Raw genomic sequence first — 24539 nt, 5'->3', positions numbered from 1 at the left:
TCCCAACCCTACAAGTCCCCAAATTCCTGGGCTTTCTAATCTGTTTGCAAACTGGCATTTTCTAAATTCGTCTCTTTCTTATAGCGCTTTACCAAAGGAACCAGTTCATTCTATTGACATTTTACCTCAAAACTTTCTCACCCACAAAGTTGTTATGAATATTCTCTGTCCTCTGAATTACCATAGAGGACAGTCTTATCAATTGGTTCATCAGTTACATCACATACGTCACAATTTTTCCATTCTCCTATACTGATTTCCTTCCTTGTTTGCTGTCAGCTGATCTCATAGCCAGTGCTGGGGAGATATCTATTACTAGCATTCCGCTTCTGGGTATCAATTTCTGTTTTAGTCAACATTTGCTAGGTACTGAGACCAACCAAAATCAAAATCTTAAGAGCAAAACAGCAAGTATATGTTTGTCTTGCTTATAGTTCTTCAGATTTGTTTGGCATGGCTCCAGGCTTTAGGCTGGGTTGAAGTCAGCTCCACAGGTCTCCTCATTCACTTTGGACCAGACTACCTGAAGCAGGTTCTCACGGTGGATCACAAGAAGGATGACCAGAAATGCATGGTGTCTCATAGAGTCTTGGGTCAGAAGAAGAACATTGTCACTTCTGCCCCCATTCTCTTGTCCAAAGCATGTCACGTGGCTAAGCACCAAATCATCGCCTCCTTTACTGCTCAGCAAGTCACATGGCAGAAAGAGGGACAGAATTAAGACAAACACTTCAATTTATGATACATTTCATAATGTACCTTTGTTTGGATATAATTGTTTAAATATTGTTAACCTGGAGACTTCAAGTAAAATTGACATTCCAGGATTATTCCGTGGCTTTGAATACTTCTGACACTACCAACCACCCCCTGCCCCCACTAGTATGTCCAATTTGGAAAACAGAGCTTCATAAAACTGTGCCTCGAGCATTGGGAGGAATGATCTTGCAGGTCCCTCTGAAAAGGATATTCTGATTCTATGATAAGAGATGAGGGAGGCACTGAACATTTCATCTGGTTTACCATTTTACCTTCAGTTTAGTTCAGTTCAGTCGCTCAGTCGTGTCTGACTCTTTGCGACCCTAGAATCGCAGCACACCAGGCCTCCCTGTCCATCACCAACTCCCAGAGTTCACCCAGACTCATGTCCATCAAGTCAGTGATGCCATCCAGCCATCTCATCCTCCGTCGTCCCCTTCTCCTCCTGCCCCCAATCCCTCCCAGCATCAGAGTCTTTTCCAACGAGTCAACTCCTTGCATGAGGTGGCCAAAGTACTAGAGTTTCAGCTTTAGCATCATTCCTTCCAAAGAAATCCCAGGGCTGATCTCCTTCAGAATGGACTGGTTGGATCTCCTTGTAGTCCAAGGGACTCACAAGAGTCTTCTCCAACACCACAGTTCAAAAGCATCAATTCTTCGATGCTCAGCTTTCTTCACAGTCCAACTCTCACATCCATACATGACCACTGGAAAAATCATAGCCTTGACTAGACGAACCTTTGTTGGCAAGGTAATGTCTCTGCTTTTGAATTTGCTATCTAGGTTGGTCATAACTTTCCTTCCAAGGAGTAAGCGTCTTTTAATTTCATGGCTGCAGTCACCATCTGCAGTGATTTTGGAGCCCCCAAAAATAAAGTCTGACACTGTTTCCACTGTTTCCCCATCTATTTCCCATGAAGTGATGGGACCGGATGCCATGATCTTCGTTTTCTGAATGTTGAGCTTTAAGCCAATTTTTTCACTCTCCACTTTCACTTTCATCAAGAGGCTTTTTAGTTCCTCTTCACTTTCTGCCACAAGGGTGGTGTCATCTGCATATCTGAGGTTATTGATATTTCTCCCGGCAATCTTGATTCCAGCTTGTGCTTCTTCCAGTCCAGTGTTTCTCATGATGTACTCTGCATATCAGTTAAATAAGCAGGGTGACAATATACAGCCTTGACGTACTCCTTTTCCTATTTGGAACCAGTCTGTTGTTCCATGTCCAGTTCTAACTGTTGCTTCCTGACCTGCATACAAATTTCTCAGGAGGCAGATCAGATGGTCTGGTATTCCCATCTCTTTCAGAATTTTCCACAGTTTATTGTGGTCCACACAGTCAAAGGCTTTGGCATAGTCAATAAAGCAGAAATAGATGTTTTTCTGGAACTCTCTTGCTTTTTCCATGATCCAGCAGATGTTGGCAATTTGATCTCTGGTTCCTCTGCCTTTTCTAAAACCAGCTTGAATATCTGCAAGTTCACAGTTCACATATTGCTGAAGGCTGGTTTGAATCCAGTTCTGTCAATTCTGAAATCTGGCCTCTCATGCTCCTTGTTTTCTAGAGACAAAATTTTGAGGTATGAGAATGAATGCAAGAGGAAGGCTTCCTTTGAAAACATGTACAGATTGTTGCACATAAAACGTGTACAAAGACTGGAAAGGTAACAGTGCAGGAATGTGATGGCCTTTTACTCATTAATTCTTTCATCAGACAGCTTTTACACATCTGTCATGTCAGGTGATGAGGCTAGTGGCTAAGGATGTGATTTTCTAATTTTTGATTATTTATTTATGGCTGTGCTGCGTCTTCACTGCTGTTTGCCAGTTTTCTCTAGTTGTGTCGAGCAGCGGCTACTCTCTAGTTGCAGTGCAGTATGCAGGATTTTCATTGTGGCGGCTTCCTTTTTCAGGAGCATGGGCTCTAGGGTACGCAGACTTCAGTAGTTGTGGTGCACAGGCTTAGTGGCCCTGAGGCATATGGGATCTTAGTTCCTGGACCAGGGATCAAACCTGTGTCCCCTGAATTGGCAGGTGGATTCTTAACCACTGGTCCTAAGGATGTGATTTTGCAGTGGTTAATAAAGTGGTCTAGGGAAGCTGAGTGTTCCTGGGAAATTTCAAGTGGTCTTCAAAGGCCAAACTACTTCCATGACAATTCTAAAATGTTACTTGCATTTTCACTCTTGTTCTTACTATCTTAATAGAAAATAGAGAAGCTATTGTTATTATACCAGACATTTAAAAGATTTACAAAACGATAAAACATTGCCGTTCTTCTCACTACTTTTATTTTGGAAAATTACAGCCATTTTTTCATAAGAAGTATTAAATTTATGTTGTTATGTAAAGATTTCATTATTATTTTAAATGAATTGGTATATTAACACTGTGGTATGCTTAGTCGCTCAGTCATACTCAACTCTTTGTGACCCCATGGACTGTAGTTTACCAGGCTCCTCTGTCCACGTGGATTCTCCAAGCAAGAATACTGGAGTGGGTTGCCATGCCCTCCTCCAGGGGATCTTCCCAACCCAGGGATCAAACCCAGGTCTCCTGCATTGCAGGAGGATTCTTTACCGTCTGAGCTACCAGAGAAGTCAATTAACACTGTTAAATAGTCACAATTTTGTCTTCTATTATGGTAAATATTGTTAGATATAGGCCATGTAAGCAAATACCCTCATAGGTATCCTCAAAAAGTTTTCAGAATGTAAAGGATCCTGAGACTCAAAAGTTTGTGAACTCTCTCAGCAGAGAGAGAACATGAAAGCAGGTTGGATCCTTCTCATTTGGAGCTTGTACAGAGTTATCTGTAGGCAGCCGGAAACACTCCTTTCTACGCACCACCCACTGTCATGGGGGCTGGAAGCCTAAGAACTCGTTTCCCAGAATGCCTTGCCAGGAGGGCTTCAGACTAGATTCTGCCAATGATACATTCTCACTAGATGTGGAAGGTAAACCGAAGCCAAATGCTGCTCTACAGGCAGGTGTCTGGGCTCTAGCAGATATGAGGTTTTCCAGCAGCTCTTGGTATTGCTATCATCACTAGTTTCGGTGATTCAGGCAGCTGTGATTGTCACCAGTCTTTCCTATGCCTTCAGAAAGTTCCCAACTTTCTTTTTTTTTTAACCCCTTCTGTTGCTTTTATTATTAACCATTATTTTTTAAAATTAATTTTTATTGGAGTCTAATTTCTTTACAATGCTGTGTTAGTTTCTACTGTACACCAAAGTGAATCAGCTAAATGGATACATAATCCCCTCTTTTTTGGATTTCCTTCCCATTTAGGTCACCACAGAGCACTGAGGAGAGCTCCCTGCGCTGTACGACAGGTTCTCATTAGTTGTGTATTTTCTACATTCAAGCTAATGGCAAACATTAATTGTCCTCCTCCCACCATTTCAACATTTTGGTAACCCTCTAATTCTCTTATTTATGTTAATATCTCTTTCTGTTTGGAATACCTAGAGAAGTTTCGTTTTCCTGAACCAGCTGAGTTGTACCTGGAGAGTCAAAGACCAAATGAACAAATAAATTACAAAATGCAGCAGACTATAAGTAACACAAGAGAAATAGAATGAGTGCTGTAATGTAGACTAAGAATGGACACTTCAGGTTAAAAATTACATACATGAGAACAATGTAATCCGTTCATTTATGGTGCTGATTCTGTATCTGTTTTTGGTTTTCTAAGAAAGCATTTGGGTGTTTTTTTGTTTTTTTTTTAAGTTTCAAAGCAAAAGGAAATAAAATCACAAAATTATATCAGAAAAAAAGACATTGACTTTAAGAAATTAATACCAGTGTTCCTTGTCACAATGATTTGTGAATGTGTTATAAAATTTTACAGACTCTTACCATATGGAAATGTTTTACACAGAAATTCTTGGGAACATAATTTAGAATCTTGTTACAGAGTAGCTTGATATAAAACATTGATTTGGTGATGTGATTAATGAAAAGCAAAATTTCCATTAATTTTTATTTTCATTTCAGAGAAAACTTCAACTTCATTAACTCTTACGGAAGTATCAGCACAAGCTAAGTCCTGTGAAACAAAACTTCTAGTGATTGGAGAGAAAACTTAGGTTGTAGCAACGAACTGTATCATACCTCAGCTTGGCAGTGATGTTCACCATCAGTAATTTACTTAAATATTTTGCCAAAGTTGGAAGGATGACATGTTGCAGTTATAGTCATCAGATAAAATGGATGCAGGGTGTATGTGTGTATGTCTATTTAAAAGTATATTTTCCTGAAAGTTAGAGCTGTCTTCTTAGGTCTAGAAGGCAAAAACGGATGCGGCAGGGAGGTACACAAGTAGTGAAATACCAAACCAGCTCATTTTCCAGATTTCAGAACTCAACAGGGCTAGTGACCATTTCAAGGTCACACCCAGAATGCAGCCATTGCCTCAATTCCACAGCAATTAGCAGAGCCCAAGATCCACTAGAATTTTCAGAGCTCAACTTTCTGGAATTTATATAATGAAAACAATAGACCTTTAAACCTTTTCTGAATATAAAATTTACTCTAATGTGTTAAATACTTTCGAATAGTTCTGTCACCCTTCTCATTTAGTCATGTATAATGAAGTTAGAGATATTAAGGAGCTGCGTGTGTTGCAAATACATTTGTTGGGATTAATTCGTTGCTGATAAGCAGTACAAAAGGAGAGAAGAACTATTTGATTAACTGTACTGTCTCCTGCCTTCAAAAGTCAGTCATGGCATGTATGTCCCAACTGAGCAGGTGCTATAAGAAGCCCTATGCAAGCCAAGGGATCAGATTTTCATCTTTTTTGGGTGTTATTGTTGTTTAGTCGCTAAGTTGTGTCTGACTCTTTTGCTACCCCTTGGACTTTAGCCCTCCAGGTTTCTCTGTCCATGGGATTTCTCAGGCAAGAATACTGCGGTGGGTTGTCATTTCCTTCTCCGGGGGATCTTCCTGACCCGAGGATCGAACATGTGTCTCCTGCATTGGCAGGCAGATTCTTTACCACTGAGCCACCAGGATGCCCCTTTTCTTTGTGAATTCTTAAACCTTTCCCTTTTCTACTTCTTTTCATTAAAGCCTTTCAAAGTCATTTTTTATCTCATTCCAATAAATATCAATGTAACTCCCTCATTATTATTAATATCCTTTAAGAATGAGGTGGTCTTTTTGTTTCTATTTAATCACAAGAATCTATATTCTTTTCTGAATTTGGTTTCTATGGGTAATTTTTTCTCCTAATGATGAGTCATATTTGTGGGTTCTTAAAAAAGGAGATTATCTAAAGTATATTTAAGAAAAGCACACACTTTTTTTGTTGTTTTTTCCAAAGCAGGCGTATCTATTTAAAGTAACACTTGCTTTGTAAAATCTAAATTACTATAGGAAGACCGACAGAATGATGACCCACTGAAAACTGAGGAATTGTGTTTTAATTATTTTTAAATTGCTGTTCTATATCATTTTTATAAGAAGTCTTGGTGAACAGATTAAATGCCTTTTTTACCTGGTAGCAATAGGTGTTATGGGTAATAAATTGATGAATGCGGTGAAAGTTAGAGAAGAAGAGCTGAAGAAAAAGGAAGTAGATTATAAAGGTAGGGAATGGAGATATAAAGAATCCTGCAGAACAATTTAATATTCCAGACCCCTCATTTTATAAATGAGGAAGTTGTAGGCAAGTGAGATAAAGTAACAATAAAACTTAGAACCTGTACCTGGAGAATCAAGAATCATCTGCCTTTGACTGTACATGAAAAGCAAAGTGAGAAACAGGGGCCCTTCTCTGCTTGAATTACATTTAGAACCAGAATCTTCAAGTTGTGCTGTCTTAGTGGATTGAGTCATCGAACTATTCGGGTATTTTCCTAATTTCTACTAAAAGTTATGCTTTGCAAACCCAGCCTATGTCTGCATGGGAAAGGAAGGGTCAGATCCTGCTACCCTGAGGCTACCTGGCCAGCATTTAGCATCACTTACAGCTCACCTTTGTATGTGATGCTAAATAATCTTCCCCTAATCCTGTTTGCATTGGCTTCTCTGCTGTTTTCCATGAACTCCATCATCTAGCTGCTCAGCACCTGAGATAGGCATAGCCCTGGGTTCAGCGCTTAATGAGAACATAAAAGTACAAGGAGCTTGCAATCTAATTAGAAAACAAATAGCTGGGTGCAGAGGTGAAGTGACAGATCAGGGCCTGTGTGTGTTTGAGAGGTCAGAGCTGGGTTGAGCAAAGAGTGACTTCTGCACACTGCCCTGGATTTGAGCTGGACCAGGAAACATAGATACGTTTTAGATGTACGAAAGAGGTGGAAATTATATTCTAGGGGAGGAACAGCATGTGTACACGCTTTGTGCTAGTGATAAACACCTTATATATGAGGATCCAAAAGAAAAATTACCTGTAGGGGCATCAGGGGTTCATGGTAGGAATAGTTAGGTAGCTAGGTTTTACAGGGACTTGAACACCAGGCTGAAACACTTTATCTCATTAAATACAGCAATCTTACCACCTCTGAATAAATAACGTCTTCCAGTTGGAAAGTAGGGAAGATAAACTGCTTTGTGATCCATTAAAATAATGACATGAAGCCAAGTTGTATGATTTCCCAAAAACCTATCATTTCATGAGCTACTCCTCGGGTAAAATTATTTTTCTGACTCTGTAGCGATATAAAAGAATACTCTCCAAACCACAACACTGAAACAAGCTGGAATACTTTGGGTTGTGCTCCCCTTGTGGATTTATAAGTCTTTATTGCTTTTTCATTGTGGAAATTGTTTTGGCAAATATGTATTCAGAAGTGCATTCAAAAAGCAAAAGCTGACAAAGTGGAGAGACTACGAAATGTAATGGCTCTGAGAAAGCAACAGAGAAATAGAAGCGACAGGGCCTGAATTTCCAGTAACTGTGTCAGTATATGGTGTGACTGACCCAAAAGAAGATGAAACACCCTGCCTACCCCACAGCGACCTCTTATATGTCAGAAGGAGACCTGAGAGAAGCAGGAAAGTGGTGAGGGCAGGTGTCGCGAACCTCCAGAGGAAATCACCTGGCCTGATGTGAGGGAGAGGCTCCGCCAAGATAAGGGATGGTCCCCATAAGATACATTTATCTGGCAGATAACAGAGGCCAAGAGAACCGAGTTCCATCATTTTTTCTTGGCAGCCCTCAGGCTGGGGCGTCCCAGCCAATGGTCTGGAAGCCATGAGGTCACGATATGAGTTGTCACTGAGTCCCATTCTCACTGAGTCCCATTGTTCTCTATCACTGTCCAGCTGAGCATCCCTGCTGGTTCCGCCATGTGGACCAGAAGAGCCAGTTTGGGGCCGTGATCAAGTCACATAGTTTGTCCCACTCCACTGAGCCTGCAAATTCAGAAAGGACACATAGGAAGGGCAGGGTGGGCTAGGGGAGGCTAGGAGGGAGGGAGAGAGGGCCGACCCACTTAACCAGTCAGATCAACTGAGTCATCACTGCAGGACAAGGGAATCGGGAATGTCACTGCCAGCGTCACCCCACCCTTCTTCTTACAGACGTGTCATTTAAGAGCCTTGCCGTCACTTCTTCCCATGGGCTCTGAAAGCCTCTTTTCATCCCCAGCTGCACACGTTGATGGACTAGCAAAGTCTCGGGGTTCCTGCTCTTCTTTCTTGTGCTGTGCTATTTGCCCAGCCTCTAATCCCAGCTGGGAGCAGGACCTCCATGCGAAGCTCCAGATACCAGGTTGTTGTCCAGCCAATGTCTGAAATGTCTACAAGTCAGGAGCTTGGTTGGGCATAGGCAGCCTTTTCTAAGGAGATGCTGGAGGAAGGCAGGTCTGAGTCTTCTGGGGCTCTGCCCAGGCTCCCAAGCATTCAGGAGAACAAAGAGATGGTCCTGAGGTTAAAAGCCATCCTTCTTCTCCCTGGTCGGTGGGGAAGTACTCCCAGTTTGATGACTGCTTCAGCTTATGAGTAGATCTGGGTCTCCCTAGAGGAAGAGGCAGAGATATGAGTGACAGAACCAGCTTTCTTTGGACTAACCGGGTAATGACAGTGTTGTACTCCTTACCCAGCTTGGCATAGAGAAACCTTGGGTGGAAAAGGCTTTTTTGTTTTCTAAACTGCAAATTCATGACTGCTGAAGCCAAACGTGAGCTCAGTGGTCCTTTGGCCGCCCTGTCATGCCTGGGGTGGGGGTGGGGGAGTTTGAGGAATGGGGATTTAGGGATGCAGACGATAGGAAACTTCCTCTGTACTGATTTTGGGACCTGGGACAGTCCCACTGCTCAACACCATCTTATACACGGGCTGTCTGTGAGGGTTGCTGGGTTTGTTGAAGTCCTAAATGCTCCCCACAAGGAGTTTGCCTTCCTGCTACCCAGGGAAAGCTTTGGAGAAGTGGAATACAGGAGATGTATGAAAATTGAGGAAGGCCTAAAACTAAATGCTTGTAAGTCTAAACCCAGAAGCCTTTCTTGAAGGTGTTGCTAAGGAAGTCAAAGATATTTGTTTTACCCCTACCTTGACGTTTCTGAGCGTCATTGAGCATGACACCACCAGGGGGCAATATGAAGCTGTGTCCATTACTCATCATTTTGGTCTTGACCAAAGTCAAGTCCAGACCACACAGCCTTTTCTGTCCCCATAGAGCAGCTTTCTGAAAGCCCTCTGGTGGCATTTAAACTTTAAAGCTTTGGCAATGTTTAGTAAATCTGACAGGATCATTAAGAGTACATTGGATTTTTTTCCCCTTAAAACCAATACCAAATTCAGTTTTACTGGGAATATGTTGCTGTTCAAATTCTCATCCGAAGTGGCCATTTTTCTCTGACTTCACTGTCTGAAATAAGAATGCATTATGTAATGCCCCAAACCTAAGTTGTAGTAAAGAAAATTTGTAAAGATTTGCTTCCAATCCATGTTATTAAAATTGAGAAGTCTCCAAGGGCAGCATGGTCCACCAGAGATGGGTTCACACTAGGCTGAGTGTTTTGTTCAGTCCTTGCCTCGTGTGTCCCTTGTGGCTCAGCTGGTAAAGAATTTGCCTGCAATGCGGGAGAGCTGGGTTCTATCTCTGGATTGGGAAAATTCCCTGGAGAAGGGAAAGGCTACCCACTCCCAGTATTCTGGCCTGGAGAATTCCATGGACTGGATAGTCCATGGGGTCGCAAAGAGTTGGACATGACCAAGCGATTTTCACTTTCACTTTCACTTGCCTCGTGTTAGGATTGCCCTGGGACTGGCTTTCTCCTGTCTTTGGAGAACTTTTAGTCTCCCAGGGAATCTGACAAAATGACATAAGTCCGTTCCCTGGCACTCTGTTAGCTTTTAGGGAATAACTGGTCAGTTTGGAAAATGAAAAAAGAAATAATAGAGTAATTTCTGGAACCATCACAGTTTAGGGAAGCTGACATGTTCATAATCTTAGATTTTGGAATACTACTACTCTAGTGGATTTTCTAGCTGACCAATTCTATCCCAGCCAAATTAGGGTAAGTGGTTTTCTCATTATTAAGAGAGCATTTCCCCTTTTCCTAAAATTTTCATTATTTCCTCAGTCAGTTGTCACTCAGTTGTGTCCAACTCTTTGTGACTCTTTCCTCAGCAGTATTTAGCATTTTCTTAGGGCCCTCGTGGCTCAGGCAATACAGAACCTGCCTGCAATGCAGGAGACCTGGGTTTGATCCCTGTGGCAAAGATCCCCTGGAGAAGGGAATGGCTATCCACTCCAGTATTAGAATTCCATGAACAGAGGAGCCTGGCGGGCTACAGTTCATGAGGGTCACCAAGAGCCAGACACGACTGAGCGACTAACACTTTCTCTTGTTTTAGGGCAGTTTTGCTAATATATGATATTTGGGAATAAACACAGGTTGAGGTGGTAATCCAGGGACTGTCTCCTGAAAACTTTGAGAAGTTGGAAGAACATTGAGTTCTTCAACTGAAACAGCAGTAAAATAATGTCACCGTGCTATGAATCAAGTGCTGTCTTCTTGCCTAATGCGTCTTAATTCTAATTAAACAGCAAAACTGAGCCCGTTTTTTTTTTTTTTTTTTTTGGCAAGGTTAAACATTTTGTTGAGTGCTCTCAGCACAGGATAGCGATTTATAAACTCTGAATCCAGGTCCCAAGTCTATTATTGACTTTGGGAAAGTCATTTAACCTTTTGTCTCTTATTTCTGTGGAGGGAAATGAAAGTCATAAAATGGCCCATCTCACTGGGAGGCTGTGATTAATGTCACAAATGACAGAAATATACTTTGCAAGTTCAAATTGGTATTGCAGTGCTGACGTGAACCCCTAGCAAAGGGGCAAGGGTCCTGTTTCATAGACAAGGAGGCCGTCTGCCTCCCTCTTTTTCCCACCTCCATCCTCTGACAACGTCCAGATGCTTCCAAAACCTTACTCAGCTCTTCTCGACTTTATATGAAGCAAGCAGGTGTTCAGGTGCTCAGTCGTGTCCAACTCTTTGACCCCCATGGACTGTAACCCGCCAGGGCTCTGTGTCCATGGAATGTTCCAGGCAAGAATACTGGAGTGGGTTGCCATTTCATCCATCAGGGAATCTTCCAACCCAGGGATGGAACCCATGTCTCCTGTGTCTTCTGCATTGCAGGCAGATTCTTTACTGCTGAGTCACTGGGGAAGCCCAGGTGAAGCAGACACACAATCATTTCAGAGACATTGACTAAGCACCTTATCTTCACATGCTTCAGGAAGCAAGGACTGTGCAAGTCAAGTTTCCGTAGTTGTGTGTGCACCCCTTCTTGCTTCATTGTGATGGAGAAGCAGTGGGGCTTGGGGAATGGAGGGTCAAAGTAGCTTTATGGCATAGGAAGGAGATAGTTTCTCTGTAAGAAGAGAGCATTGGACCAGCACCCCTTGCAAAGGGCTTTTCCTCGCTAGACAATGAGCATAAAAGCTGGACCTGGCGATTTCCTTTTTTGACTATGTATCCAACAGTGGGCACAGTGCTGGAGCCAAAAGAGCCACATGATAAATGTCTGTTGTAAGAAAGATGGGGGGAAAATCAGCTGGTTCATTTGTAGCGCTAATAGCCACACCAAAGTGCTTAGAAGCTGCATTTTCCATGAAGATCTAAATAATGAACTTCTAATGAAATAACAGAGAGTTATACAATCAATTTTATCTCCATGTATAAGTTGGGGTTTCCTGGTGGCTCAGATTGTGAAGAATCTACCAGCAGTGCAGGAGACCCAGGTTTGATCCCTGGGTTGGGAAGATCCCCTGGAGAAAGAAATGGCAACCCATTCCAGTATTCTTGGCCTGGAGAATCCCATGGACAGAGAAGCCTGGTGGGGTCCATGGGGTCCTAGTGGTCATAGCGTCCATGGGGCATGACCATGAGGTCATAGCATCTAACACGGCCGAGCAATTAACACACACACACATAAAATTAAAATTTAATAATTCAATAAATGAATTTTATTTCTATTTTTTTACTTTTATGTTTTAATATCCACACCCAAAAACGTTTCAGAAGAACTGTAATTTTTTAAAAACTTTTATTGAAGTATAGTTACTTCACAATGTTGTGCCCACTTCTGCCATATACATATACATACCAGGGCTTCCCTGGTAGCTCAGCTGGTAAAGAATCTGCCTGCAATGCAGGAGACCCCAGTTTGATCCCTGGGTCGGGAATATCCTCTGGAGAAGTGATAGGCTACCCACTCCAGTATTCTTAGGCTTCCCGGGTGACTCAGCTGAAAAAGAATCCACGGGTCTCCACTCTAGTATTTTGGTCTGGAGAATTTCATGAATTATACAGTCCACGGGGTCCCAAAGAATTGGACACAACTGCACAACTTTCACTTTTCTGCCATATAGCAAAGTAAATCAGCCGTACACACGCATACAACCCCCCCTTTTTTTTCATTTCCTTCCTATTTAGGTAACTATAGAGCACCAAGTAGAGCTCCCTGTGCTATACAGCAAATCCTCATCAGCCATCCATTCTACACAGAGTAATGTATATATTGTCAACCCCAACCTCCCAATCTATCCTACCCACTCCTTCCCTGCTTGGTATCCATACATTTGTTCTCTACAAATGTGTCTGTATCTTTGCTTTGCAAATAGGTTTATCTGTACCATTTTTCTAGATTCTACATATATGTGTTAATATACAATATTTGTTTTTCTCTTTCTGACTTACTTCACTCTGCATGACACTCTCTAGGTCCATCCACATCTGTGCAAATGGCACAGTTTTGTTCCTTTTATGGCAGAGTAATATTCCACTGTATACACATACCACATCTTCTTTATCCATTTCTCTGTTGATAGACATTTAGGCTGTTCCCATGTCCTGGCTTTTGTAAACACTGCTGCAGTAATTACTGGGGTGCATTCATCTTTTGGAATTATGGTTTTCACTGGGCATATGCCCGGGAGTGGGACTGCTGGGTTGTATGGTGGTCCTGTTTTTAGTTTTTTAAGGTACCTCCAGACTGTTCTCCATAGTAGCTATATCAATTTACATTCCCACCAACAGTGTAAGACAAGAAATGAATTTTAACTTCCATCTTTGTTACTTTTTAGAGGTTTTTTTAGTAGTCAAATTTTTCTACAAGCCTAAGTGCCAAGAATGCAAAAAAAAAAAAATTTTTTTTAAAGGAAAAAAAAAAAAAGAAATGCTAAACTTATATTGTAGATTTTCCAACTAAACCGAAGTAACTCACATGGGAAAATGCAATTTCAGTCAGATGGGTTTTATCCTTGTTTACTCCTAAATATCCAAAATATTTTAAAAAGTAAAGATATAAAGAGGAGATACAAATGCCTTCAAAACCGACCATTACTTCTCAGAAGCCCAGCGTTACTTGAGAATTGAAAAACAGCGTACATAGCCTGGTGGTCTCATCTTTTTCAAAAGTAGAAGTAATGCCCAGGTCTCACTTCAGATGACTTGTACTGCGATTTCAGCAGTTTGTTCTTTCAATGATCTCTTGCAAAGAAGCAGCCAACTTCCTACCGACTTTCTACCAACTTAGTGTTCTATCGTGAAAGGCAAAAGGAACTTGGTATTATTTCAGGAGAAGAGTTATAGTCTCTTAGATTACCACATGTCCCCAAAAAGCTATTGTTGAAGGGAAAATAGACGGTCGCTTGGGAGAAAATATAGATTTAAAGCCATTTTCAAAAGAAATGCTTTATTTTTTTTAATGACTTGGATCCATATTCAATAAAGAGCTTTGCTAATCATTTTTCCTAATTACTTTGGCTAACTCACATTTGATGAAAAAAAAATATATTGTGAAGACTGCAGTAAAGTGTAAGTTGCTCTCCCATGTAATTAGTTTGTTCTGGGAGCTCATTTTTATTACGAAAATAATTTGCAGTAGGTAGTTATGAGGGAGGGGGCTCAAGCTCCAAGGCTTCGGGATAGTATTTCCTATATGAAATCTTCTCTACCATGACAATTCATTTTATTTCTTGGAAGTCAAACATCTCCTTTGCATCTAATTTCAGATAAACAGACTCAACAGACTCAGGCCCTCGACGGTCTGACAGCGTTTCTGGGGCATTTCATTCATGAAGGGAATTAAAGGCTTCAGGCGTCAGTGGCCATGTATTTCCTTCCACAGTGCCTATTTCTGAGGTCCTCTTTCTCTTTCTTGTCTCTCTCTCCCTCCCGGTGCCAAACTGATTTTAAGGGAGAAACAAGGACTAATGGAGGATGGAGGGAGGGGAAAGCCACGCCCATACCTAAGTGACTGCCCTTTGGGAACAATGAGTTCTTTTGTTCACGGTTCCCTGAAGCCAGGAGGAAAGAGGGAGGTGCTTTCATTTTCTTTTCTACACCAGTCTCTCGGCCAGAGCTTGGGATCCTATCAAACCAACCCCCAGGAACTTTCTCTCAACTATTTTCAATTTTATCCTCCACTTGACTCTTTCTCCTTTGCCTTCAAACATGAGTAAGTTCATTTGTACTTAAAGAAAAAAAGACTTAATCTTACCAGTCTTCAAACAAATGTTCTTTCCTGGGTGCTTCTTTCTTTCTTTGTGATCCACTTCCTGACTTCACAGTCTTGGCCCTAACCAGAAATACCTTTATTTCTAACATGTTGACTCAATAAAATGAAACTTCATTACAGAAGAAACAATGTGATCTCAATCCTTAACTTCAGGCAGTGGTGGCAGTGCATTTTTACCCCCAGAGAATATTTCTAGGACCTTATTTCTCTTTTCTACGTCTCTCTAACTCCCATCCCAGTGCCAATTTGACTACTTGGGAGATAGATGGAGGGAGAAGGATGCTCTGCCTGTATCTAGAGAGATTCCCCATTTAGACAAGGCCCTGGGAAGGCTGTGTCTTTGGGGAAATCTTTAAGTGTTGACTCATGCTTTTCAGTCTTCCAACTATGTTGGATATATTTGAAAGGCTAGTTGGGTTTCCATGACACTGTGTTTTGAATTTAAGTATGAATAATAAGGGAGAATTGGTCAGGGACCTGGACACTTATAAAAGGTCACAGTGATCCTGTGGATTGATAAAGAACGATCATAAACAGAGAGCCTTCTATGAGCAAAGTCACAGACATGATTCTAATAGAGAAAGATGGCTGACTTAAAAGTGATTCAGAGCTGAGTCATTGTTTGGTTGGGGTTCTTTATTTAGACTTTGGAAATAGTTCCAAGAGAAAAAGGAAGCATTGACTAAGTTACAGTATAAGAGACGGTATGTTTCGCTATATATTCAGATATGCACAATTGAATGTCTTTCACTGGGATGGTTTTATAGTCACATTTCTGAGAATAGTTCTATCACTAAAATAGTCATGTATGTATATATATATTTTAAACTTTTCTTCTGGCCACTAATAATAAACAGTTGGTAAGAAAACTCTTAAATTAGATTTCATCACCAATTCAATGGACATGAATTTGAGCAAACTCTAGGAGATCACGGAGGACAGAGGATCCAAGCAAGTTGCAGTCCAGGGGTTGCAAAGCACTGGGCATGACTTAGCAACTGAATAGCAACCACCACAACAAAAGAAAACTCTGCATTGCATCTTAAAATGAAAATACAAATAAGTTAGATTGCCTTGTTGTATGTGTATTTGGTGGTATTTGTTTGGGTTAGTCTTTTGGGTGATTTGAACAGAAAGATTCAGAAGAACAAGATAAAGGCTATGTATTTGCTCTGGGAAGAGTTCCTAATTGCTGAAAATTGCAGGAAGCTGACCTGAACTAGGAAACTGAGGGTTCACAGACTCTGAGCTGCTGAGACCAGGACTGGTCCCTGGGCAGAGCCAGCTGGGTTCTGACAATCAAGCAGCAGGAGAAACGTGATGAGGGCGAGGCCACTGCCATCCTTGCCACCATCACTGCGTCTAACCATCCCATTGTCTTTGAGTCATTTCCTTGGGATTTAGAGAAGAGCTTAGGTCACCTGTCCGGGTCCTGGCTTCCAGGACTGCTGAAAAGTGATGAGGGGAAAGGGAAGGAGAAGATCTGAGGAGGATCTGACTCTTCCAGCTTCCTTAGGTTGGAGGATGAGGAGACAGATACTCTGAACAAGTGTGTACAGTGGGGAGAATTTCCCTAAAACACAAAGGGGCCTTGGGTTTTGGACAGCTCCCCCTGCTGGCCTCCCCCATACTCCATTTTCAGAGAGAAAATGTGTTAGAAAGTAAAAGTGAAAGTTGCTCAGTCCTGTCTGAGTCTTTGTGACCCCATGGACTATACAGTCCATGGAATTCTCTAGGCCAGAATACTGGATTGGGTAGTCTTTCCCTTCTCCAGGGATCTTCTCAACCCAGGGATCGAACCCAGGTCTCCTACATTGCATAAAAGACTCTGGCTAATAAAAATTCCATATGCCCTCTGTTGATTTATTAAATTACTATAGAACTCATAACACTGTTCTAAGCAGGGTTAATATATTGTAATAATTTCTAGCAATGTATTCTTTTGTAATCCAACTCAGTTAAAAGTATATACCTTTATACATTAGCATCAGGCATTGAGAAATAAAACGTGTGTTTTAGGGGGTGACGTCATTCCTTCAGCTTCAGATATTATCTGTTTTACATTGAACCAGCAATAGCTAGCAAAGAGTTTAAGTGCTTTATTTCATAGGAACTTTTCTCCACATCCTCTCCAGCATTTATTGTTTGTAGATTTTTTAGTGATGGTCACTCTGCCAGGTGTGAGGTGATAGGTTTTGATTTGCATTTGACTGCATTTGATTTGCAAATCAAAACTCATTGCAGTTTTGATTTGCATTTCTCTAACAATCAGTAATGTTGAGCATCTTTTCATGCATTTGTTGGTCATCTGTATGTCTTCACTGGAGAAATGTCTATTTAGGTCTTCTACACATTTTTTTTTATTGGGTTATTTGTTTTTTTGTTATTGAGGTGCATGAGCTGTTTGTATATTTTGGAGATCAATCCCTTGCCAGTTGTTTCTTTTGCAAATATTTTCTCCCAAATAAACAAGAATCCCTGACCTTTGTACACTTCATACAGTATTTTTTTTTTTTTGAATGTTCATAAAGCTTTCATTTTTTTAAACTTGATTATATTAAAGTCTAGTTGCTTCACAATGTTGTGTTAGTTTCTAGTGGTAGCAGTCATTCAGTCCTGTCTGACTCTTTGTGACTCCACAGACTGCAGCCGGCCAGGCTCCTCTGTCCATGGGATTCTCCAGGCAAGAATGCTGGAGTGGGTTGCCATTCTCTTTAATTATCTAACGTATACATAGGATTAATAGTGTATATATGTGTCAATCCCAATCTCACAATTCCTCTCACCACCACCCTTCCCGCCTTGGTATCCATGTATCAGATAGCATTTCTTTAACTGTGAATGCCATCAGCTATTTCACATTTAGGAGAAATCTCATTTTATATTCTTGCATTCTATCTAGTGCAACCATTTGGATTTCATAAATGAGAAAATTTAATTGGTAGCCAGTGGACCAGAGAGAGAAATTCTGTTGCAAAAAGGGGCAAGTTTCACAGTTGCTTTCCTCACAATTATGCTGGCACAGGATAACCTTCGGATTGATTAAAACGTTGCTCTGAATCATATAATGTTTTCCATAAATCTGCTACCAGTAGTAGTTTGCAGTGGTCAAACAATAACACTTCAATCATTCAGACTCAGTGGTCTCTTATCCTGACGTCTCTAAATTTTGAATTACTTTGGAGTTCTGCTGATTTTAAATTAAAATTTACTAAACAAGTGCTCTCTTCCAAAATGTGGCAAATTGGGTTGCAGTATTCAAATTATGAAGGTGAAGGACAGGGAAGCCTGGTGTGTTGCAGTCCACGGGGTCGAAAAGAGTCGGACACAACTAAGTAACTGAACAACAACAATTCAAATTATTCTGCTGCTGCTGCTAAGTCGCTTCAGTCGTGTCCGACTCTGTGTGACCCCATAGACGGCAGCCCACCAGGCTCACCCGTCCCTGGGATTCTCCAGGCGAGAACACTGGCGTGGGTTGCCATTTCCTTCTCCAATGCATGGAAGTGAAAAGTGAAAGTGAAGTTGCTCAGTCGTGTCCGACTTAGCGACCCCATGGACTGCAGCCTACCAGGCTCCTCCATCCATGGGGTTTTCCAGGCAAGAGTACTGGAGTGGGGCGCCATTGCCTTCTCCCAAATTATTCTAGAGACCTCTTTATTTTATTCAAAGATGAGATTTTCAGGTACCACCAAGTATTTTTTATTTTTTAACTACCAAATGATTGCAAATGGCTATTTTAGGTCAAAACTCAGTAATGTGTTTTGACACACTTTAATTGCGTTCAATGATTCTTTTTCTCTATCGTTTCATCCATGATTTTCTTTCTAATTAGCAACGTGTTTCTCTGGATACTAAGAAGAATTGAAGTAAACAGGTTTCCATTTGGGGAAATGTTGTCCTAAAGGTTGTCCTGTTCTGTGCTCACTCAGTTCACTGACATCAACTAAACTACTAGAGCTCCTGGCAGCATAGAAATCTGCTGACTGTAGGGAAAGATGGCAAAATCAAATTCTGTTTCCTGGAGTTCCTCAATGATCCTGGACTCCTGCTCTGCAGACGAGGTCCTCTTGATTTCATCCACAATTTCAGTATCTTTATGTTGGGCACCTCATGTTCTTCGGTGACCCAGCCTCCTGCTATGGGTCCCCAGTCCCATGGTTACTTCTCATTGGCATGGCTGATGGAATCCAGACTTCTCTGTGCATCAGGCACTTGAAATGATCCAGCAATCCCTGCTGCCCATCACTCCCAACAAAGGGAGCAGAGAGGTGAGTCAGAGACAACTCAGCCTTTCATTCAGTCTCTGATTCTCAGTTGGCCTTTTCTGATTTCCTTCTGCCTCCAGCGACACAAGTGTGAAAGTCGCTCAGTTGTTTCTGACTCTTTGTGACCCTATGGACTGTAGCCTGCCAGGCTCCCCCTGTCCATGGAATTTTCCAGGCAAAAATACTGGGAGTGGGTTGCCATTCCCTTCTCCAGGGCGTCTTCCCAACCCAGGGATCAAACCCAGGTCTCCCACATTGCTGGAGGATTCTTTACCGTCTGAGCCACCAGGAAAGCCCAAACTACACAAGTCTGCTCTTCTTTTCATGGTTGATCAGTTTAATGTGTTTACATTCCTTAGTAGTGTCTGACTAAGGCTTTGTGAAAAACTGGAAGTTAAAAACTTCTGACTTGGGTAACTTGTACAGAAGCGTATATAGGATTACAACCCATTCTGCTCTTCACATCATGCATACATTGTACTCTATATCCTTCCTGTGTGTTTTAATCAGCTTAAATTTCTAATTACTCTGCAGTGACTTGGTGGAAACCATGACATTATTATTTGCATTTTTCAGATGGAGATACTGAGGTCCTGAATTTGTACGGATTGTGCTGTGTGCTGTGTGTCCGGGTGACGGGGTTGGAGCCTCAATCCAGAGGCCCTGGGTGTCACCCCCAAAGACTGTGCCACTTATCAGTGGAGGACGCCTCCTCTTCATTTTTTGCTAGGTAAGTCTCTCTTTTTATTAAATCATAAAGTGAGCATTCATCATCTTGACAGTGAACGAATTACGAGCTAAAGGTCTATCTATAAAACTTGGCTTCTGTTAATTCCTCCTTGAGCCCCGTGGAACAATACATCTGAGTCCATCCATGCACTCTTCCTCCAATGTGTATTCATTCTGATATCCAGCTGTTTTATTTTTTTAGCCATTCTTTCTTTGAGCTTTCAGGCAGCTCTGTCGATATAGGTGTTACCTTTCAGGCTATGTTTTATGTACACTTTTGTACCTGTCTTTGTGTTCAGACTCTGGCTTGAAGCCATCATGATGACTAGACTAAGAGAATGTTCAAAGATCATGAACCTTTGGCAGACAACATGTGAACCCCTATAGGTATCTAATGACTTTGTATATATGGAGTAAATAGAGTGAATCAAAAGATCCTTTTAAAGGCCTACCCAGTAATAATGACTTTGATCTAAGTCAAGGTCCCACAAAAGTAGCAAAATTAGCTTGCCAGTTTCATTGAGGTTCTTTTGCTTTGCCCAGATCACCTACAGAGGTGGATTTAGGTGTCTTGAATGGTGGGATGACCAAATCGACCCCCCAGCTTTAATTGTACTCATTTGGCCCAAATTCTGATCATAAATCTGCTGCAGGATGGGGGACCCCTTCCAGGGCCTGAGAGTAGGCTCTTGCCTCACATTCAGAAATGAATTGTCTGAGGGGACACACACACTGACAGAGCAAGAGACTTTTGGGGGCAGAGGCACCTGGGTGGAGAGCAGGAGCGTAAGAGAACCCAAGAGGACTGCTTTGCCACGTGGCTCACAGTCTCAGGTTTTATGGGGATGGGGTTAGTTTCCAGATGGTCTCTGGCCAATCATTTTGACTCAGGGTCCTTTCTGGTGAACTCTGGTGGCATGTGTCACTCAGCCAAGATGGATTCCAGCGAGGATTCTAGGAGATTAATAAGACATATATAGCTGCATCTCCTCTCTCCTTTTGACCTTTCACAAATTTTTCCTGTTGGTGGTAACTTTTTAGTTCTGTGCTCCTTACCATGACCTCCTGTTCTAGGATGATTCAGGCAAGTGGCAACTATCTTGCCTGGCTGGGGGTGGGGGGTGATTTCAGTCAGTGTTCCCCTTCACAAATCCACTAGTTCAATACTTTAATAAAAGCAATTTTCGTTTTGAGTTTCCTCCGATTATAGATGGAGAAGGAAATAGCAACCCACTCCAGTATTCCTGCTTGAAGAATCCATGGACGGAGGAGCCTGGCAGGCTACAGTTCATGAGGTCGCATTACAGAAGTCTTCATATAGCCCTTACCATTTTACACCATACTGTAAAATTTTGGTATTTGATCCACAGGAAGCTAAGATAGAAAAGAGATAGCTCCTATCCCAGTACAGTGGTTATAACCTTGGATTTGCTTTAGTGAGCAACGTGAGTCAGCCAAATTGCATTGTTACCCCAAAACATCATAACTCTAGAGTCACTGGCAAGAGGTCATTGAACTTAGTTTCAACAACTTCAGAATCAAGGATTCATGGCTTCCATGTTTATACCAGCTCTGATGCAGGAAATTCACTAATACAAGAGTCAGACTTGCAAAACAGCTTCTGAATTCAAGAAGCTAGAGTGTTTCCTTCTGTAAAGTGACAACATTGGTGGAACACCTTCAGATAAGAGGGGACATGTGGATACCGGACTTTGTACGGCTGGAGAGCTGGTTAGTAGGTCCTGTTTACTCTTGGCCAGAAGCTGAACCTCAGAAAGGGAATTCAGGAGTCCTTTTAAAGCTCCTGGTGATTGACTCTGATTTCCTTTCCTAGGCATATGGAGTCGATTTTCTACTGTCTCTATGAATACTGTTGTGTCTGTCTCTCTGCCAAACCAGCTACCTTTCTCACCCCAAGGAGAAGCCAGAGATCAGACATTCCTACACTCCAGCCCCATTAGACTCCATGAGGGGAGGGAGCAGATTTGGCAGTCAAAATGATGTGTGTGTTTGAATCTTGAAAAAGCCAGGCTACACTCAGAGTCAGTGGGCTCCCATAAATAACCTGTGCTCCTTCTCTCTTTGTGTGGTTTGGGCTGGAATGCCTTTCTCTTTAGAGCTGTACAAGCGGCCAGAGATCAAAGAGTCAACCGTTTATGGATGCGTAGTTCATTACAAAGTCATCATGCTCAGCGGGAGGACTCTGGCCCAAGCACTCATAATTTTCTCCTATTACTATTTTGTTGCCTGGGTTGGGGTTTGGAGGGCACTCAAAGAACTTGCCACTACTTTAAATAACTTTAAAAAAAAAGAGTAGAGATGAAAATTCACTTTCAAAGGAGGGTTAAAGCTTAACTGGCATCTTTTTAGGCTATGGAATGTGGTAAGAGGGAATAGGAAGTCAAGAAATTGACCCAGTACCACAAGGAATGTGGTTTAAAAAGAATAATAGGCAGAACAGTATCCTGTGTAATTGACTTACCCTTGAGTCAACATTACGGAGAGCCTTTGATAAGCAGAGCAGAACATATACAGGGATTTTTTTTTTTTAGGCTCAAACTAGATAATGTATTTGAAAAACAGGCTTTGAAATAGTTTGTTAGAATATAAAGAATAAACGTGTTTCAAATTATAGCATTGGGTGATGTTAACAATCCCTGGATTGTGGATAATCACAATGATATGAAATAATAACAACTATTTGTTGAATGTCTACTGTGTGCGCGTGCTGTGCAGTGTAGGTGATATCTTTTAATCCTCCCAGCCACGCACAGGGAGGTGTCTTTTCCTCACTTACATACAGGGAAACAGGACTCTGCAAAGTGTAAGTGCTTTGCTCAAGGTCACTTAGTTATTAAGTGATGAGCCCAGGATCTGAACCAAACTCTGGAATGAATCAGAATGATGGCCACTTAGCCTGTAGTTAGTGTTTCTGGTTCCTGACTCTTGCTCTGGCCTCTGTTGCAGGAGTTTTTGGAGTGCCTTTGCTTTCCGAGCTGGGGGAACTTTGCAGTCTGTGCTTGCCACTGTTCAGGCTGGGGTCCATCCTCTCCAAGTCCTGCTTCCCTGCATTTCCCCATTCCTCACCCACAGGTCCTCCTCTGGCTTCTAGGGCTGCCACTGACCACCACCCACAGGCCTTCTGCAGGGAGCAGTACCTAGAGTGCATTATGAGGAAGTGCTTAAAAGAAATACTTTGTCAAATCTGTAAGGGACCCTTATTGGACTTCATATTTAATTTGTATGGTTGTTGTTGTTCATTCGCTAAGTCGTGTCTGACTCTTTGCAACCCCATGGACTCCTCCCCAGGCTCCTCTGTCCTCCACTGTCTCCTGGAGTTTGCTCAGATTCATATCCATTGAGTTAGTGATGCTATCTAACCATCTTATCCTTTGCCACCCCTTTCTCCTTTTGCCTTCAATCTTTCCCATCATCAGGGCGTTTAATTTGTAAACAACACATAAAATACTCTGAAAGACAACTCATGACACTGAATGGATCTGTATGTTTGTCCACAGGCTATCAGACTTGATCCCTGAACCTTTTACAACAGGTCATGTAGCTAAGGTCCTTGATCTGTTCTTTTTGCATGGATCTCAGGGACCACATATCTAGTAAAATAACTTCCATCAAACACTTGATCAATTACAGGGATAGCCAAAGAACATTTCCCCAAATGTATTCTTTTAACAAGAATCATGTTCTAGTTTTTCATACTTTTTATTACTTTAATTATAATCAAAGCTGAACTATGTGAATCCAAAAAAAAAAAAAAAATAGTATGCAGTGTAGTGCAAAGAACTCAGTGAATAGAGTGAATAAAGTCTCAGACACTTACTCCTTGGAAGGAAAGTTATGACCAACCTAGATAGCATATTCAAAAGCAGAGACGTTACTTTGCCAACAAATGTCCGTCTAGTCAAGGCTATGGTTTTTCCTGTGGTCATGTATGGATGTGAGAGTTGGACTGTGAAGAAGGCTGAGCACCCAAGAATTGATGCTTTTGAACTGTGGTGTTGGAGAAGACTCTTGTGAGTCCCTTGGACTGCAAGGAGATCCAACCAGTCCATTCTGAAGGAGATCAGCCCTGGGATTTCTTTGGAAGGAATGATGCTAAAGCTGAAACTCCAGTACTTTGGCCACCTCATGTGAAGAGTTGACTCATTGGAAAAGACTCTGATGCTGGGAGGGATTGGGGGCAAGAGGAGAAGGGGACAACAGAGGATGAGATGGCTGGATGGCATCACTGACTCGATGGACGTGAGTCTCAGTGAACTCCGGGAGTTGGTGATGGACAGGGAGGCCTGGCGTGCTGCGATTCATGGGGTTGCGAGGAGTCAGACACGACTGAGCGACTGAACTGAACTGAACTGAACTGAAAGTCTCAATGGCTATTGAATCTCGGAGAGCCTTTGTCCTTGTCACAGGTCAAACCTGCACCACAGGATTTCCCCAAGATCAGATAATTCAGATGATGGAAAAGCTAAAACCCTCTGCAAGTGTGACCTTCTTTCCATGTTACTACCTTTTGTTCATCCCATCTGGTTTTACTGCTTTAAAAATTAGTTCTAAAGGGTCAGAAATAGAAGCAAATAATCGATCTATTCTTTTCTACCAATTTAATTGAAAGGCAATGGAAAGCATCATCTAAAAATCCCATGGCTCTTCCCGGCTCCAAGTTTTCCTGAAAGATTTCACACGTGCCATGGAAGAAATTGTGAGTCAGCCTTCCCCAGTCCCAACTTTAAGAGTTGCAGAAATCATCTGCCAGGCAGCACATATGTTCTTAGTTCCATGAGA

General features: G+C 41.8%; 1 protein-coding gene across 1 annotated transcript in view; it reads left to right on the top strand.

The window, feature by feature from the left end:
* Nucleotides 1-24539, top strand: part of KIAA1217 (KIAA1217 ortholog) — an 815330-nt gene that overhangs the window by 268498 nt on the left and 522293 nt on the right. The window contains exon 2 of the mRNA XM_027559960.1: nt 19587-19740. The gene's annotated coding sequence lies outside the window, so the exon portion shown is untranslated. The remainder of the gene's footprint in view (nt 1-19586; nt 19741-24539) is intronic.

The sequence above is a fragment of the Bos indicus x Bos taurus genome, chromosome 13 (assembly GCF_003369695.1).
Source record: "Bos indicus x Bos taurus breed Angus x Brahman F1 hybrid chromosome 13, Bos_hybrid_MaternalHap_v2.0, whole genome shotgun sequence".
NCBI lineage: Eukaryota > Metazoa > Chordata > Mammalia > Artiodactyla > Bovidae > Bos > Bos indicus x Bos taurus.
The sequence above is the reverse complement of the archived record's forward strand: the minus strand, read 5'-3'. Positions and strand labels throughout refer to the sequence as shown.